This window comes from Chelonoidis abingdonii, chromosome 2 (assembly GCF_003597395.2).
Source record: "Chelonoidis abingdonii isolate Lonesome George chromosome 2, CheloAbing_2.0, whole genome shotgun sequence".
NCBI lineage: Eukaryota > Metazoa > Chordata > Testudines > Testudinidae > Chelonoidis > Chelonoidis abingdonii.
Window position 1 is genome coordinate 21,929,363 of NC_133770.1, and position 19,504 is coordinate 21,948,866.

Consider the following 19,504-nt stretch of genomic DNA (forward strand, 5'->3'; position numbering starts at 1 on the left):
ACATCCAGCTGATTATATACCCAGACACCTAGGTTTTCATTACTTGAGATGTCGGCAGCCTACAGTGACCAGATGTTCTGATTTTATAGGTACAGTCCCAATATTTGGGGCTTTGTTTTACATAGGCTCCTATTGCCTCCCACCCATGTCCCAATTTTTCACCATTTGCTGTCTGGCCACCCTAGGGATGTAAGGTCAGCAAGGTGCAATGCATCTTGGCCCTGCAGCCCTGGGGCCTGCCCCACAGGACTCAACACAGGGCACCCAGACCCAGTGCAGCTCAGACGCCTTCCAGGTCTCCCGCCCATGACCTGGCCAGCGCCATTTCTTGGGGTGGCCGCCCTGTGGCTGGGTGCCCCCAGGGGGCGGGTGACTCCCTTTCCCCCCTGCCCCGAGGGTCACTTCGGTCCATGGCTCGTGGCCTCGGGCGGGTGTCATGACAGGCTGCTGGGGACACAGGGGGCGGGTGCCTGGTGCGCTGCGACGTGCCGTGACGGCCTCGCACATGCCCCCCCCCGCCGCACTGGCTCCCCCGTCTCTCCACAGCCGCTCAGCGCGCCGCCTACGGCCAGCAGGTGGCGCCGCAGCTCGCTCTGCCTGTCCCTCCCCCCCACTTCCGCCTCAGGGGAAGAAGGCGAGGTCGTTCCAGAAACTTCCGGAAATAGCGGGCGTTAGAGGAAGTGACGTTCCGGAGTGCGACGCAATTTCTGGTTGTGGCTACCCGACTAAAGCTGCTGCTCTAATCGCTGCTGCTCGGAGAGACGGGAGCGCGTCGGCCGTGCAGGGTGAGCCGGGGGCTCGCGGGAGAGGGTTTTGCCGCGATGGCCGGGGTTGCGTCGGGCCGGACCCGGGGGGAGGGGTGGGTGGAATGTGAGGCGGGCTCTCGCCCTCAGCAACAGTGTTGTTGGTGATGGAGTCTCTCCCTCCCCCCCCCCCTTCCGCTGGCTGCAGAGCGGCGGGGGAGGGGAGTGAGCGGAGGCTCCCGCTGCTGCCTGCGCCCGAGTCGCTGTGGGGCCGCTGGGCCGCCTGGAATGGCGCTATGCTCGCTGGGGGCGCTCGGGCCTACGGCGAGCCTTGACCCGAGCTCTGGGGTGAGGCGGGACCGGCGCGAAGCGCGACCTTGGCGTCGGGCGCCGTGGGAAGGGGGAGGATGAGGCGCTAGGCTCCCAGCTTTGGGGCTCGGTTACTCTGACCGGCCGCTGGGTTCCCTGGAGAGGCGCCGCAGCTCTGAGCAAGGGAAAGGCCCGTGTTGGTTCCTCGCATCGAGGCAAACTCAGATTGCGCCAAACCTCCGAGGGATCTAAGGCTGCTCGCGCGTGGGGCGGCGGGAGAGCTCAGAGCACCCCAGGGCGCTCGCAGGTAACGAAGAGCTGACTCCCAAGAGCCGGTGTGTAGCCGCCTCTTCCCTCTGATGCCGCCTCCAGTTTTGGAGATGGCTCCGTGTGCTAGTTTTTTCTTAAAAGGCAAGCGAGGAAAGCAGCCACTGAACCACATGCTACCACTGGAGTTCTTGTACGTTATTTGTTTATAGCAAAACTTTCATGCACTTGTGAGTTTCCTGCTTCAGTAAGTTAGGGCAACGGTAACAGCTCAGGGTGTTGTTCGAAAAGGCGAGAGGCCGTTGGATGTTTTGTATTTGATGTTGCCAAGTTTCCCACGCCCAGTGTCCCTGTGAAGGTGAGGCAGATGGTTCATGTCATCGCTACTTGCAGGATTACTGAGATGGCAGTGAGTGGGCAAGTGGTGTCTCTGGTCTTGGTAATACAACTTTAAACTAGCTTCAGTGTGGTCACAACTAATATGATTTGAAGTTGACTTGTCTGTAAAACTAGTTTCCTCTTTGAGGCAAGAAGAACATAGAACAAGTTATTCAGGACGCTAGGATCACTGAAGCCCTTTCTCATTATGTTTTAATTATAACTTTATAACAAAATAGATAGAAATTGGTGTGTTTAGCATAGAGCGTTGTTCTAACTGGGCCAAGATGACATAGTAGAAGCTAAACTTTTGTAACAAGGTTTTAAATGCATATGGTCAAGCTTGTGACCTGGCATTGCAATTTAGTTGTCAGTCTTTTGTGGGGTGGTTAAAAACTTAATGATTCTTAAGAAAAAGAGAAAAGAAAATTGGATTTTTATTTAATTTTTTGTCTCAAAGCATTTATCAAAAAATCCTATCTAAAGATAATCTTAATTAAGATACATTATAGCTGAAAGAGATCTCATCATGGAATAGGGATTATACATTCTAATTCTATAGTATGAGACTATATATTCATGTAATATTTAAGAGAAGTTTTGTAAATGAGTTCTAATAGTTCATGGATTTATGGGGTTCCGGGGGCTTCTGTATAGATTATTTAGGTTAATCTTTCTATCTACCCAGTGGGACTCGGTACTCAGTCATACCATCAGAGATGTTTAGTTTTGCAGTTCTCAAACTGTGGATTTGTGTCTCGAGAAATAATATGCTTGTTAACAGCAAAAATATTTTAAAATAAATATATAGAGGTGAGAAATAACAGACCTCAACCCTATTGTCCCTCTGCAAATTTGTGTACAGAGTCAATCCCTTACCTCTCTAAAAGTACAAAGTTTCAAAAAGCTCAACGAACAGAAGATTGTGGGGGGCAGAATAGATCTGGACAAGGAGAAGAAGCCTGGAGATAAATGTGGGAAGAGAAGGACAGACAGTAGAAACAAAAGTGAAACTGTTTGAGCACCATACCCTAGATGTCTTGAGGTCTTTCTGAGAGTAGACTTCATTGATTTGAGATCTACTATTCTCTCACTAGAAGGGGAAAACCTATAATGGCAGCAGGCCATAGAAGAGACTCAGTTTGGGAATAAGAACCATTCAAAAAATGTTTGCTGCTGACCTTTTAAAGAAAGACACACCAGTGAAGTGGCAGAAATCATTTAAGCACTTGGGTTAGAGACTGTTGAAGTGATAATCTCACTTTTAACAGCAGTAGCTTCTGCCGGTGTAGAAGGAATATTTTCTTCCTTTGGACTAATTCATTCCAAATTGAAAAATCATTTGGGATCTGAAAAAAGCAGAAAAGCTTGGTTTTCTTTTCCAGATTATGAATAAACAGGAAACTGAAGGTGAAGACAACTGAGTTAACTGCCTAAGCCAATATTTTAAGTTTCTCATGGTGATCTGGCTGACACAGTTGATTTAATTTTTTTTAAAGTTCCTTTAGCTATTTTAGTTAACAATTTTAACAAAAACAAATCTGTTTTTTAAAGAACTTGAATGTTTAAATTCAAAAATTCATATGCTTGTTTTGTTAAAATATTGTTTGCTGTTGAAGAAGAAAATCCAGAATACATAATGTTGTTGTTTTTAGTTAAATAAAACAATTTAAATGTCTGTCCGGTGATGTTCTCGTCATAATGCAGCATGGCAAGAAAATCCTCCAAATATTAATGATTAACATGTTAAATTGGAGATAGTTCACCTCCCAGTGACTTCATAAATATCTACTTCACTTACCTTTGGTAAATGAAATAACCAAACACTCATTCATTTTCTGATATAGCTGTAAAACTAATCTGAAAAGTTTTCAAAATAAATCACTTAAAAATGTATAGTGTGTAGGTTTCGTTTTTAGAAGGTACATCTATCTCTGAGCTGTGAAGAATATGCATTAAGGTTATAACAACCAACAAGGATGCACTTTTATGTAGAAATCCATGATTAAATTGAGTCTTCCTGACTAGTGATTTCAATCAAATCCACCCTGATTATTTTTTGCATATTAATAAACTGAGAATTAGTGAGGTTCTACTATAAAACTGATATAGCCTTTTTATCCCCAAGGATCCCAAAGTGCTTTATTAACTACATTCATGTGGCAATTATATAGCCTTTTTCTAAGGTCAGAGGACAGCTACTAGTCAGATAATGAGTACATAATATGCTGCACAGAAGATGGGATGTGTGTGTGGTGAGAAGGGAGGGATTATTCTGGCCAGTGAAACCGAGGCAACTACCCACTCTTGCAAAAGTACTATGGGACTGGTAATGTCCACAAGAGCAGACAGAATATAGGTTTTTAAGGTCTCATCCAAAACATCCACAGACCACAAACTGCAAGCAACTCACTCACCTAATTTACAAGGCTGAAGGGTATAGTCAGACTGGGCGGGATTTAATGTAGGGAACTTCTGGGTGTTTCCTGGTTCTAGGAGAGTCTAATTATTACCAATCCAATGCATAAACAACCAACTTTTGAAATGTTTTATTTCTCATAGCCTTGGGAGAAGACAGGTTCCCCACTTGCAGTAACTTTTGAAATGTTTTATTTCTCATAGCCTTGGGAGAAGACAGGTTCCCCACTTGCAGTATCTCTTGAAAAAAAATCTTAAACTTTTGAAATGCTGAATTTTTATTTTTCATAGTGGGGAAATCCCCCCACTTGCAGGGGGGGGGGGGGGAAAGGAAGGGAAGTAAAAATATGAAGAAGTGCAGAGGAGAGAAGGAAAATCCTAAAAATTCAAAACCATTTTCTTCAAACAAGCAATTTTCAGATATTTTCATCAAAAAATCAATTTCAACCAGCTTTACACAAAAGTTATTGCCTTTTTTCAGCACAACCTGTTTTTCTGCTTCAGTTACTTTCGGTTTCCACAAGTTGTTTTCCAGTGCTGTCTTCCATCATGGATAACACTTCAGGATTTTTTTAAATTTTAATATAGGGTTTTAAAATTTTTTATTTCAAATTGGAAATTCAGTCTGTTAAGCCCCCAGACTTAACATATTGAAATCCTTTAAACTAAATAAAAAAAAGTCAGTCAAACTACAACTTGTGGAAGGCATTGTTTCAGTACCTGGAACCAGAGTCTGTCCCTGTAGTGTCACGGCAGCTATTACTGGGAAGCTTCCTGTAGCATCCTCAGGAAGGCTCCCCAAGTGGGGAGATAAGTTTCCCATAAGATCTAATCTTAATTTGATGGCTGGCTGGGAAGGACCCATTCTAGACTGAGAGCCTTTGCCTAGTGGGCATTCATAATTTCAGATGCAAAAATGATCCATTCATACAAATAAGATAATCATTCAGCAAATCATAAAATTCCCAATGACCTATCACATGACTTGCATAAAATACACCCAAACTATGTCATAATCATATCATATAATATCATTGTGAAGAATATGGGATGGAAGTGTGATACTGCACCTCAATTCCCAAGAAGTCCCAGTTCCTAACAGTAGTGGGGCAATGCAGGGAGAAGGAAAGTGAGGATTGTAATATTAATTTGGTATTTCTGTGGTGCTTATGAGCACTGGTCAGGGACCAGCACCCCATTGTACAAACTCAGCAAAAAGATGGTACCTCTGCCTGAAGGAGCATAAGTCCAAGTGAAGGTGTCTGAAAAGTGGCAGTAGTAGCTGTCCCAGTACAGGAACCCCTGCTGCCTACTGGTCGTCTTACAATTTGCCAGAGAAACTGCTCCTTGGATCAATGGGGTTACCTGTTTGTTTATTTTAATCACTTAACAGCCCTACTAAATACACAAATGGTGGGAGGAGGGGGGAACTATATTGGTGCAAATTAGAGAAACCCCCCAAACAACAAAACTTATTAATGTTATGCAGCTTCTTTTTTAACTAATGCAATATTGCATCTGTCTACCCCCCTCCCCATCACACTTTTAAACAATAGTAGAATACCATTTATTTAAATATTTTTGGGTGTTTTTTACATTTTCAAATAGATTTCAGTTACAGTACCTAATACGAAATATACGGTGCTCACTTTATATTTCTAATTACAAATATTTGCACTGTAAAAACCAAAAGAAATAGTATTTTTCAAGTACTGTAGTGCAATCTCTTTATCGTGGAAGTTGAACTTACAAATGTAGAATTATGTACAAAAAATCCTGCATTCAAAAACAAAACAATGTAAAACTTTAGAGCCTACAAGCCCACTCAGTCCTATTTCTTGTTTAGCCAGTCGCTCAGACAAACAAGTTTGGTTACATTTGCAGGAGATGATGCTGCCTGCTTCTTGTTCACAGTGTCACCTGAAAGTGAGAACAGGTATTCGCATTGGACTTTTGTAGCCGGCATTGCAAAGTATTTACATGCTAGATATGCTGAACATTGATATGCCCCTTCATGCTTCAGCCACCAATCTAGGGGCTATACTTCCATGCTGAAGACACTCAGTTGAAAAAAAAAAAAACATAAATAAAAAAAATTGTGACTGAACTTCTGAAGGAAGGGGGGAAAAGATTTGTATTTCTCCGGCTCTGTTTTACCTGTGTTCTGCCATGTAGTTCATGTTATAGAATTCTTGGATGGTGACTCAGCACATTTGTTTTCAGAACACTTTCACAGCAAATTGACAAAACACAAAAAGTACCAATGTGAAATTTCTAAATATAGCTTCAGCACTCAACCCAAGGTTTAAGAATCTGAAGTGCTTTCCAAAATGTGAGGGAAGAAGTGTGGAGCGTGCTTTTGGAAGTTTTAAAAGAGCAACACTCTGATGCAGGAACTACAGAAGCGGAACCACCAAAAAAGAAAATCAACTTTCTGATGGTGGCATCTGACTCGGAGGATGAAAATGAACATGCGTCAGTCCACACCGCTTTGGATCCTCTAGAATGGTGGTTGAAGCATGAAGGGACATTTTAGAGCCTCTGGCATGTAAATATCTTGCGATGCTGGCTACAACAGTGCCATGTGAACACCTGTTCTCACTTTCAGGTGACATTGTGAACAAGAAGCAGGCAGCATTATCTCCTGCAAATGTAACCAAACCTGTTCCTCTGAGTGGTTGGCTAACCAAGAAATAGGACTGAGTTTATTTGTAACAAAATCTACGTTTGTAAATTGCACTTTCACGATAGAGATTGCACTAAAGTACTTATATGAAGTGAATTGTAAACAAAAGAAATAGTATTTTTCACTTTTTACAGTGCAAATATTTGTAATAAAAAATAAGTGATCATTGTACACTTTGTATTCTGTATTTCTGTAATAGAAATCAATATATTTGGAAATGCAGAAAAAATCAAAAAAATTCCAATTGATTTCCTATTGTGTATTAAATATAACAGTGGGATTAAAACTGTTATTAATCATGATTAAATTTTGAGTTAATTGCATGAGTTAAATGTGATTGACAGCCCTAGTATTTAGGTTTATGTTGTCTGCTTCATATAAACTAAACCTGAACTTCATAAAACTGGCCATAAAGGCTGCATGCTCTAAATTTGTTATGCATTTAAACTGTGTGCATTTTTTTATTAAAACAATTTGAGAAAGCTAATTTCAGGAATGTGGAACTTGAATCACTTAAACCATTTACTCACAAGGGTATGTTAGTGTGATGGGTTCAGTGACAGACCCCCTTGGGACTTGTCACCAAATGTGCTGAGGTTACCTCTGAACCCATTTTCCCTGCCAGCTTGGGACTCCAGAACCCCATCCTATTGAGCCAGACATGCTAGCCTTCTGCAACACAGACCCAGGTCTGGGTCATGCTCCCAAAGCTGCAGACTTTAACCAAAAACTGCCGAGCAGGTCACTTATATCCAGTTCCCAATAAAATCCATTTTACTCTATATAAAGCTCATACAGAGTAAACTCGTAAATTGTCCATTCTCTATAACGCTGACAGAGACATGCACAGCTGTTTGCTCTCCCAGTTATTATTCACTTACTTTGGGTTTATCAATAAACAAGTGATTTTATTAAATATAAAAAGTAGGATTTAAGTGGTTTCAAGTAATTATAGACAGAACAGAGTAAGTTACCAAGCAAAATAAAACACACATGTCTAAGCCTAATATATTAAGAAACTGATTACAAGTAAACCTCAACCTCAGAGATGTTCCAAAAAGCTTTAACAGACTAGACTCCTTCCTAGTCTGAGCCCAGTCCTTTCCCCTGGTACAGTTCTTGTGAGTTCTAGCAGGCATCTTAGGTGAAAAGCAGGGGCTTTCTCATGGCTGTGACCACCCTTGTCTGCTCTATCCCCTTTTTATAGTTTTGGCACAAGGCAGGAATTCTTTCTCTCTGGATTCCCCCCCCCCCTTCTAAATGGAAAAGCCCCAGGGTTAAAATGGATTCCAGTATCAGGTGACATGGTCACATGTCACTGTAAGACCTCATTTTTCATTAACCATGGACTGGCCGCACACCTGTACAGGAAGGCTTGCAGGTAAATAAGCCATTTACAACCAATTGTCCTAGTCAATGGGAGCCGTCAAGATTCTAAACTAGCATTAATGGCCCATGCTTTGCATAATTACAATAGGACCTCAGAATTGTACTTCATATTCCTGCTTTTAGATACAAGAGTGATACATTCATACAAATAGGATGAATATATTCAGTAGGCTATAACTTTTGCAATACCTTACAAGAGACCTTTTGCATAAAGCATATTCCGGTTACATCATATTCACACTTATAAACATATTTCCATAAAACATACAGAGTGCAATATCACAGTTCGCTTCATAGTTTTAACTAAATAAAAGTTTTTCTGTTGTTCTACTGCAACTAAGTCACTGTTAAGAAAAACTGGGGCCATGTCTATACTTACTGGGGATCGATGCTGCTCTGGTCGATGCATTGGGGGTCAATTTAGCATATCTAGTGAAGACCTGCTAAATGGACCACAGAGTGCTCTCTGATCAACTCAGTTACTCCATTGGAATGAGAGGAGTAAGGTAAGTCAGCAGGAGAGCGTCTCCTATCAACATAACGGGGTATAGGCACCGCAGCAAATCAACCTACGCTATGTTGACTCCAGCTATGTTGTTTAGGTCGATTTACTCCGGTAGTGTAGACAAGGCCTCAGTCTTAAACTTTCCTCAGTTGGTCTTAGGTTGCTATAAACCATAGCCTTTGCTGGCTTAATTGATTCTATATTAATTCCTCTTCTTAACTGGTAATCCCTACATTTGTGACTCAGTGCTCAGGCTTTGTTTGTTTGCAATGGTGTGAAGGATACATGTAGCTACACACTGCAGTTTAAGGCTCTGGCGTAAAGGCACCGGCGTATTATGCTGCAATATAGACATGGGAAGCAGTCCGTGGACGTCTAGAGAGCCATGTAGGGAATATAGCCTAAGATTCTGGTGTGCCTGTGCTCTTTTCATCTAAGCAGTGCCTCACTGTCTATACTGCTTTTTGTGCCCTTAGTGTGTGCAGTTTCCGTACTCTACATACTGCCATAAGTAGACCTACCTTTAGTGAGATGATTCTGGCTTCGTGTAAACTTCTTCCATTTTATCATTCATTTTTACTGTACAAATTCTTGTACAGTTGAACTTTGCATAGGGACTTCTTGCCAACTGATAGCTTGTGATAGGAAGTTGCTTTATAGTGGCAGCACTAATTTCACAGATGTCTGAAGTAGCAGATCGTGATAGTTTTGGTTTCTAAGCTAGTGTCTAAGTCTGACTTGGACATCTGCGCACTTATCTCTACCCTCTCAGTGCAGCTTGTTTCAGGTACCTTTAAAAGTCAGACTTAGACACTAGCTTAGAAACCAAAAAAGCTCCTTTCTGTCAGAAAAAATTGAGTTCTGAGACTAAGCAACTTTAAGAGTTTGTCAACAGACAATGTAATTGAACTGTGGGACTCGAAACAATTATCTAAACATGACTGATACAATCTTATCTCAAATTGCTTGTTTTAAGTACATCAGGCTTATATCCCATGCTGACTTCAAAATGTAAACCCTGTTTCCACATTGTTGATGTCTATTTAGTTCAATTTAACATAAAAGAAAAATGTCTTCTGGTCAGCTTGTTAGGGACACTAGAGTATCTATGCTGAATCAGGTCTGAGATCCATATGAAGTCTAGTATCCTGTCCCCAGTACCACATGCATCAGAGGAAGATGCAAGAACCCTGCAGTAGGTTAATATGGGATAATTGGCCTTCCACACTGGGCTTGTCCTGATATTCAAAATATAAGGTTTAGTATCTCTTCCAGAATTTTTTAGCGCTATGATAAGTCTGGATATTCTTTATCTCTCTAACAAGATTCCAAAAAGGACTGGCTATATAGATTCCAGTGCAGTAAAGTCTGAGACCCGCTGTTAATGCATTGATCGACTGTTCAAAACTGAGGAACAGGATGTAGCCAAAGTTTGGCAAGATTTGTTATATGTTTGCTGGACACAGATGCTGCTGTTTTTCCCAGTGTAAACCCGATTTAAGGCTGTATTTACCAGTGCCTGTCCTAAGCTACTCTTTTTCTCAGGAATTTGCCAAGTCTGCTCCAAGTTTACAATTAACAGAACATACAAGACATTTCGCTATTTGCCAAAGTTCTTGTATATGACGTTTTCTCCTGAGAGAACCTCTCATTTTTATCTTCATAATTCATTGCTAATCTCAATTGAAAACAAACAAATAAACCTTTAGATGTACCTTAATCTAAAACTAACTTTAAGACCAATTTGTGAAATAGTATAAGTCTGTAGCTACAGAAACATACTATAGATGAGTATGTAGGTTCCCTAAATATTTTCCTTCTAAAGTATCTTTTTCACTTTTTTTGATGAAATTTAGATGATTGGGATACCTTTTTAAAAAAACTTGGTTAAATACTAGATAAGTCTGTTTCAGTATCTGTTGAAATAACTTTGACTTTCGTAAAAGTTCTGTTCCTTAAGTGGTCTTGGGATAGACATTTGGCTCAGTCCCTAATTTAAACACAATCTCTTCTAGTAACTCTGAAGTTACGGATTTAGCTAGCTTATGGATAAGAGGTAATTAATGGATAGAATAGTAGCCAAGAGTATTTGAGGTGTGGGCTCTGCATTACTGTGCTTTCCCTCTTTTATTCTTGGGGGTAGAAGATTTTACTCCTGTCCCATTTCTTCTCATTTTTAAGTTGGCTGATTTTTTTTTATGCGAGTTTTTCTTAACTGTAATGCCTTCTGCAGACTTGTGTATTTTACTGCATGCTTTCTTGTTCAGTGTTGGCTGCAGCCTGTAGTTGCTGCCAGTTTAATCTTGAACTCATCTTCATTCGGGGCCTCGTTTGAGTGTCTTGCTCTGAAAATGAGTACAGCAAAGTTGGCCTTATTTTAGAGAAGCAGAATTAGAAGGTAAGTGATCATCTGTTGAGCTTATTCCACATATTTATTTACACAAATATTGCTATTTTTGTTTTTGACATAGAGCTGTGCTGTTTGGAAGGGAAACTGGTGTAAATGTAGAAGTAAATAATATACTTCCAAAAGTTTTTTAGTTCATGTATAGTTTGGTTTGACTTGGGCCACATCTATATATACAGCATGGCAGTGGCGCCACTGCACTGATGCAGCAGCGCCTCTTGTGAAGACTCTATGCCAGTGGTCACCAGACTGTGGGGTGTGGCCCCTAGGGAGCGAGGAGGAATGTTCCAGGGGGTGATGAAGGAGTGTCACACAGTCTCATATTACCCTCAGCTTTGCTCTGGTCTTGCCTGCAGCCCCAGCCCACGGATCCATTGCTGGCTGCGGCCTTGCTCCTGGGGGGTGTGGACAGATTCCATTATGGATGGTGGAGGGGAGCGTGACATAAAAAGTTTAGGGACTGCGGCTCTATCCTGATAGGAGATAGTCTCCTGCTGACATAGCACTGTGCACACAAGCACTTATGTCTGTGTAACTTACGTCACTCGCAGGTGGAATATTCACACATCTGAATGACACAAGTCATGTAGACATAGCTTTGGTTTAGTTTTGTCTAGGCATTCAATTGTCTTTGGCATTCATGTTTAATGGCCTTACTTCAAAGTTAATGACTTTTCTTCCCATGTGAATCTGCAGCTGAGTTTCACAGATGTATGTATTACCCTATGCTAGGGGTAGTATCTCTTCAAGCTCAGTGGTCAGATAGCACTGAAATTACTTGTATTTTAAGATACCCAAGTCTACATTTTAATCTGCATATGTGACCAGTGGTCACAAAGAGTTAAAACACAGTTGATTTCTGAAGATGAAAGTGACATTTAAGCTTGGCATCAGTGCAGGAGCCGCTTTCATTAGTTTATTTAGCAAATGTATTGTTGTAAACCAGAGGCTCTCAAACTGGAGGTCGGGACCCTTCAAGGGGTCGCAAGGTTATTACATGGGGGGTTGTGAGCTGTCAGCCTCCACCCTAAACCGTGCTTTGCAGCCAGCGTTTATAATTGTGTTTAAATATATTAAAAAGCTTTTCTTAATTTATAAGGGGGGGGAGTCACTCTCAGAGGTTTGCTATGTGAAAGGGTTCACCAGTACAAAAGTTTGAGAATCATTGTTGTAAACTTTCACTTGTACTATATGTTTGGAAGGTTAGGGGTCCACCTAGATATCTAGATATCCAAAAGTGAATCCCCAACATTTGTTTCTACAGTAGGAGGTCTGTTGGTTCCATTAGCTTTTCAACAGCACTTCTGGGTAGAGTATATTAGGAGGCATTATGTATTGATTTCAAGCTGTTTTGCTTCCTAACTATGTGAACAACACCTACCATATTGTGGATGCTACTGAAATAAAAACATCTGGATTCATGCTAGCTGAAAATGCATTCAAATGGTTTTTGTCTGAGTTGTGGGTCTCTTCTGCACATGAGAATTGAGCTGTACAGCGATTCTTCTGCCTTTTCTTGACCTAGCATGGAGGGCATTTTTCACACCCAGGCTCCTTCTGTAAAGGGCAGTCAACTCATTCAGCCATTTTTTAGTGAAGCACCAATATTTGGATGCCATAGCTGGTCAACAAACCTAACAGCCATATATGGAAGGTTAATTGGAAAGAGTCAGTGGACCAGCAGTCTGCTTGCCCCTTGATTCATTGATTGGACTGTGGTCTCTCACTCACTCTCCATTCCAGTTATGACTGTGACAGGGCCACATATTAAGAAATGTGCAGCCCACAAAAAGAGAACTAACAATCTTTAATAGGTTTCAGAGTAGCAGCCATGTTAATCTGTATCCGCAAAAAGAACAGGAGTACTTGTGGCACCTTAGAGACCAACAGATTTATTTGAACATAAGCTTTCATGGGCTACAGCCCACTTCATTGGATGCATGTAGTGGAAAATACAATAGGAAGACACACACACACACACACACACACACACACACCATGAAACAATGGATGTTACCATATACACTATAAGGAGAGTGGTCAGTTAAGGTGAGCTATTATCAGCAGGAGAGAAAAAGAACTGTTTGTAATGGTCATGAAGATGGCCCATTTCCAGCAATTGACAGGGAGATGTAAGGAACTGGAGGCGGGGGGGCGGGAATAAGCATGCAGAAAGTTTTACTTTGTGTCATGGCCCATCCACTGCCAGTCTTTATTCAAGCCTAATTTGATGATGTCCAATTTGCAAATTAATTCCAATTCAGCAGTCTCTCTCATTGGAATCTGTTTTTGAAGTTGTAATTTTGTGACTTTTAGGTCTGTAATCGAGTGGCCAGGGAGACTGAAGTGTTTTCCAACTGGTTTTTGAGTGTTATAATTCTTGATGTCTGATTTGTGTCCATTTATTCTTTTACGTAGAGACTGTCTGGTTTGGCCAATGTACATGGCAGAGGGGTGTTGCTGGCACATGATGGCATATATCACATTGAGGCTTTATTCCCAGCTCCTGTCAGTACTGGGCTGAGTAAATTTGCTGAATGGGGGTGAGGGAGAGGGGTAACAAAAAGCTTAAATTGCAGTCTTTAAAAAACAGATGTATGAAGTTAGAATAGTGGATATAGGACCTCATGCACACTTCTGAGTAGGTCTTGGTTCCAAAGATATAGAGCTACTGCCTAAGAATTTTTCCCTTAGGCCATGTCCACGTTTTTAAAAAAAAAAAAAAAATGAAAATAATCCCTACCCATTACTCTGGATTTACAAACATTCTAATTAAACCTGCTTTACTGTGTTAAATGCCAGAAGCCTTGGGAGCTTAGTCTACACTTCCAACTGACAAAATCTTTTTATGAACCTTCACTCTTTTATAAATCAGACTCCAGACATATCTGCTTCCTTACAAATTGTCTTTTGATGCTGAATGTGTTGCAAAGCATGCAGGTTAAGTTAAAGGTTAAGTTAAAGCCTAAGCCTCACAGGTCTTTTCTTGCCACCGAGGATTTACAGCAATGTACAGAGTACAGGCACTACATATGTAGCTATACACTGTGGTGAAAGGCAGGCTGTGTCTACATGCAGCAAGGGAAGACAGTAGGATACTACCATGCTAAAAAATAGCAGTGTACATGTCTGAGGCACAGTGTAAAATGTACACTCTAGGGAGTTCAGGCACTGTAGGGCGTTCTACTTGCCTAATCCATGACTCCTTGTCTCCACTGCTGTTTATACCCGTGCTAGCTGGGTGTTCAGTTTCTGTACTTTATATGCCACTATAAGGGTAGACATACATTAAATGTTCTAATAAAAGGACAGACTTCCTAGTTCTCAGGGAGATTGTAGACCTAGCTGTGCTTAACCCAGGGCCGCTGTAGCTGCATTTTAGGTTTAGGTTAACATCTAGGGCAGTACTAAGCATGGTATTGATACTCTTGTTCCCCCAATTTCAGGCTGTTCATGGCCTTTCAGTAATCCTCTGTCATAGGGCCTTTCTTGACCAGCAGAAAGGTGATGCATTTCAGTTGTTAGCTCACTTGAGTTACCTTAACCTGACTGTCTGCATTTTAGCCTCGAGAGGGGCCAGGTAATGCAACTTTAACTTTGTTAGCTGGCATCTTAAACAGGATTTTTTCATTCATGTTACATCAGTCAACTGAGCTAATGTGACTGAAGACAGTACAAAAGAAATGAAGGTGGATAAATTTTTCTCAACTGTAGTTGACTTCTAGAACTTGTTCAGTTTACTGATAAATCATAGTTGCTCCTTGAGGGCACATTCTATAGTCGTTACCACCCAATGACAAATGAAACTTAAGTTAAATCTGGGTTTTTAAAAACAACGCTTAGTTCCAATTTTTAGAAAAGGTGAGAATCATGCCTTTCAGAGAACAGCTGACTAGTATGGTAAGTTAGTCATAGAATCATTTGACCTAGCTTGTCACAATCAACCTGATTTTGTTTTCCCTATAGTTGCTTATTTCCACGTTGTATAGTCTTAGAATGGAGTTATGACTACTGTAGGACACAGCAGTCGTTCGTTAGGATTGCTTTTGTTGTTTATGCTATATATCCTTCTGTGAGAAGATGTTTACAAGACTTTAGAACTCTAGTTAGAGGTACTGGCATATCTAGTAAAACACATGAACCATTTCTGAGAAGTACTCAAATGTATTTTCAATTTTAGTTTCTGTATGTTAGATAACAACATAACCCATTGTCAGGGTGGATAAAAATCTTAAACCCTTAAATTGGATTTTGGTATAAATCTTAAACATGTTCTAAACATTGGGAATTATGGCAACCTGTACTAGGGCCTAAATTTCACGACTGAACTAGTGGAAGTCACTGGCCAGTCAGCTGGAACTACTCTGAAGTGATAAACCAGTTTTTTTGCAGCATAGTCTTTTCTGCAGGTATAAAGAGAACTTTTTTAGTTTATTCAACTAGTTCAGTTCAGTGACTAATAGCTCATTCAAAGTTGAGAAACCGATAGGCAGTTGAAAAAGCAGGAAAGCTTACTTTCCCCTTTAATCTGTGAATAACATTTAGATGTAAAAGAATGAGATCTTCTAGTTCTAAAATGTGTATAGAGTGCATCCTTCTGATTAGAGGAGGAAAAACCAGATTATGCCAGCCAGTGAGAATCAACTTTTTTTCTCTAGGAAAATGAGTAAAGTAAATTGTAACACAAGCTTAAAAGTGGTGATTCAAATCACTTCACCCTGCCCATTTTTACATTAATGATGCTCCATAGTGTTCATCGTCATTTCTAATATACGATTTCATTTACCTCTCCCCATGAACACAAGGCTTTTTTTGGTCACATCAGCTTGGAACTTTGTACTTAGGCTGAAAGTTTGTGCTGTTTTTTCTTTTGACAGTTGTGACGACTGAGAAGTTGAAGTAAAATCTGTTCCATACTTGCTAAACCATGTGAATAGGTGACTTCATTTTGAAAATGCAATTTCACTAGCACTTTAAATCTTTGATAAATGTTCTGTGATTCTGATAACTTTTTTCAAACTATAAATAAGGACTAACTACTGAACAGAATGTAATCCAGTTTCTTTAATTTGTTTGTCGCATGCTCCCCTCATATGGTTTCATACCTTGGCTATTTTAAGTAGCATTGCTCTAAACAAATTTGAATAAAAATATGGTAACTTAAACATTTTAACTTTATAGTGCTGTACAAACTAGCAAATCCTTTTAAAACCTAATTCCTGTTTGGCTTTCCTAGAAGTTAATTACATATGCCATACAAAAATACAAAGGTAATAGTTGTATAGCTAAGCACGCTAAAGAGGAGTTTCAGAGTTGTAGCTGTGTTAGTCTGGAGTACTTGTGGCACCTTAGACTGACAGATTTATTTGGGCATAAGCTTTCGTGGGCTAAGACCCACTTCATCAGATGCATGGAGTGGAAAATACAGTAGGAAGATATATATACATAGTACATGAAAAGATGGGAGTTGCCATCTTTTCATGTACTGTGTGTATGCAAATCCCATCTTTTCATGTAGCCTCTTGGAGAAATAAAATGTCATAATGCAAGTAAAGACTGAAAGCTCTTCAGGGCAGGGACTGCCTTTTGTACTCACTACTGCACCTCTTGATCAGAGCATCTGGGTGCTATTGTAACAAATAAGTGTCAAAACTTAGCAATACATATTTTGACTGAGTGAGTGCTTAATCCTGCACTTTTTAATGTGCTCAGCATACTGGGGCTGCAGAACATCCCTAATCCACAACTACTTGTATGGAGGAAATAGTGAATTAGCAACAGGTCTATTTTGAATATTAGTATTTACCTTGGGAAAATGAACCCATAACTGAGTGTAGCTGAACTGAAGCGGAACATGATTAAGCTACAAACATAACCAAGGACAAATTCTGTACAATGCCATCTCATACAAAAGGTAACTTGATCTATGACAACCTTTTTTCTAATTAATTTGCAATTTCAGACATGAAACTATTGCAGGTGTTCAGAACAATTACTTAAGCATCCTTGCAAATTCTACTTTATCATTGGCACAGGGCCGGCTTTAGGAACTGCAGGGCCAGATTCGAATACCCGTCGGTGGTCCAGGTCTTCGGTGGCACTTCGGTGGTGGGAGGGAGCGGTCCTTCACTCACTCCAGGTCTTCTGTGGCACTGAAGGGGACGGACACACACACACACCCCTCCCCCCGCTGCCGAGGTCCCGGAGCAAGTGAAGGATCCCCTGCTGCTGAAGTGCCACCACACACCTGGACCACTGCCGGGTGAGTAAAAGAATTTTAAAATGTAAAGGCACCTAAGGCGCGGGGCCCGATTCCAGGGAATTGGGGGAATTGGCCTAAAGCCGGCCTGCATGGGCAAGTAACCTTTTCGTGTTAAAGAAAAAATAAAATATAAGTAGGTCTACATCATGGTAGAATGCAAAGGTTGACTTTTTTTGCCTTGGCTGGTAAGTTTTCGTGACCATTTTGCAAGCCTACATCAAAAGATGTGGAGATGTCAGATTTTTCTCAGCTGGTGGATTATAATTTTTTTCTTGTACAAAAACTGACTATTTCAGTAACACGTGCCTTTTAGCTCCAAGGGTGGATTTCGCAACAGATCTTCCTCATACAGGCTCTCATTATTGATGGGTTAGCTTTCATCTCATGTAGCTTTTATTACAGTGAAAATCGCTTGTGCTTGTAGAAAAGTTTCCTGCCTTGAACATCACTGCATTTTTCAATTCTTGATGTATATACTGTGGCATTGTCATGATCATGGAACAGTATAACTTTAGTGCTGTGTACTAGAGCAGTATTTTTCAATGACCTGGTCTGTGGACCAGCACTGGTCCCGGAGATCTCACTGATGCAGTTTAGGAAGGCATGAAGCTGGTTTCTGGTATCATAAAGGTTGAGAAATATTGTACTAGAGCAGTGGTCCCCAACTTTTTTGTCTGGCAGGCGTGGTGGCGTCATCGAGAGGCATTGCTGCCAAAATGCCACCAAAATTCGGCGGCATTTTGGTGGATGGTCGACCGCCGGCCAGGACGCGGGCTCATTAGATGTCCCTGCAGGCGCCATGGCACCTGCAGGCGCCATGGCACCTGCGGGTACCATGTTGGGGACCCCTGTACTAGAGAACTATGCCAAGACACTTCTTTTCTACATTGGTTCTATTTGAATCAAATTGTGTGACATACTAGTGATTTATGAGCAACAAGGACTTCCCAGTAACTTCACATCTTGTTAGTCATAGTCACATCTGGACTCTTACTACAAGCAAGTAACCTTTGGCCACTGTTCATAATAAAGGAGGCTGAAAGTATATTTTACTCATGTAGGGCATAAGTAATTGTGGCACAGGTTAGTCCTGGGGGGATTCTGCACACTGTCTTAAAATTCTGGATATTTTATCTTTCAAAATAACACAGTATAATCACACCAGTTTCAATTATTTTTGGTCATTTATTTCAAAATCCTGTCAGCAAGTATATCTAACAATACAGACAACAAAAAAGATTCAGGAAATGTTTTTTAACAAATAGATTCCTTACTAGGCATATTAATACAGAACCCTTGAATTCATTTAAACTACAATACAGACCCGTATTTCCCATGCCGCTGAGAAGCAGTGCAAAGGCTTGGGGAAGTCAGGGATAACAGAGGAGCTGAGGGAGAGGGAAGTAATTGCTGGGAAGGAGTCTGGGTGTGAACTTGTTCCATACTTTTCCCACCCATTCCCAACAAGAAGGTTTTTTTTGCAGATGTGGGGAGGGATGAGCTTCCCCTATGCAGATGTTGGCTGACCCCTAGTCTCTCCCATTCAGTCAGGCACATCTGCCTGTCCCTCTATGTCCTACCTCATCCACATGTGTCCCTCCAACCCCACTCAGACACCCACTCCCATGTCCATGTGGCCCTGCATCTTCACTCCCATTCAGCCTCTACCCCAGTCTGTCCTCCCCCAATAGCCCTTACGAGCCCCTGTCTGACACGTCCCAGCTGCCCCACACTGTCTGTCTCCCTGTAGCCCCCATCTCCTGGTCTGGCCTGACTGGCACTGTGAAGAAGGTGGGCTCTTTCTCTTCCCTAGCTGATGGGGAACTGCTGCTTTGTTCTATTTCCACAGTGTCCTCTGGTGGGTAAAAGGCAAAACTGCAGCAACTTTCCAGCAAAGTTATTTTCTGCTGAGGCTACTCTGTTCTAGCGCCATGGTGCCCTGTGGGCGAAAGATGGAACTGCAGCAGCCTTCTAGCAGAAGCTTTTTTTCTGTGCAAATAATTAATGTGTGGCTTATTAATTATGCATGCACACAGTGGTATAGAATTTCCCCCAGGAGTAAGCCAGTACACATTCTGCTCTCCACTTTTTCCATACTGGTTGGGATGTCTTGGAGTCATTCATGATTTTCTTTTAGGTT

The 19,504-nt window shown here is 41.3% G+C and overlaps 1 protein-coding gene across 1 annotated transcript in view; it reads left to right on the plus strand.

Annotated features, from left to right (window-relative positions):
• The first annotated feature begins 680 nt into the window (after positions 1–680).
• The window catches only part of DNAJB6 (DnaJ heat shock protein family (Hsp40) member B6), an 83,538-nt gene continuing 64,714 nt past the window's right edge, over positions 681–19,504 (plus strand). Inside the window, exon 1 of the mRNA XM_075062201.1 lies at positions 681–785. The gene's annotated coding sequence lies outside the window, so the exon portion shown is untranslated. The remainder of the gene's footprint in view (positions 786–19,504) is intronic.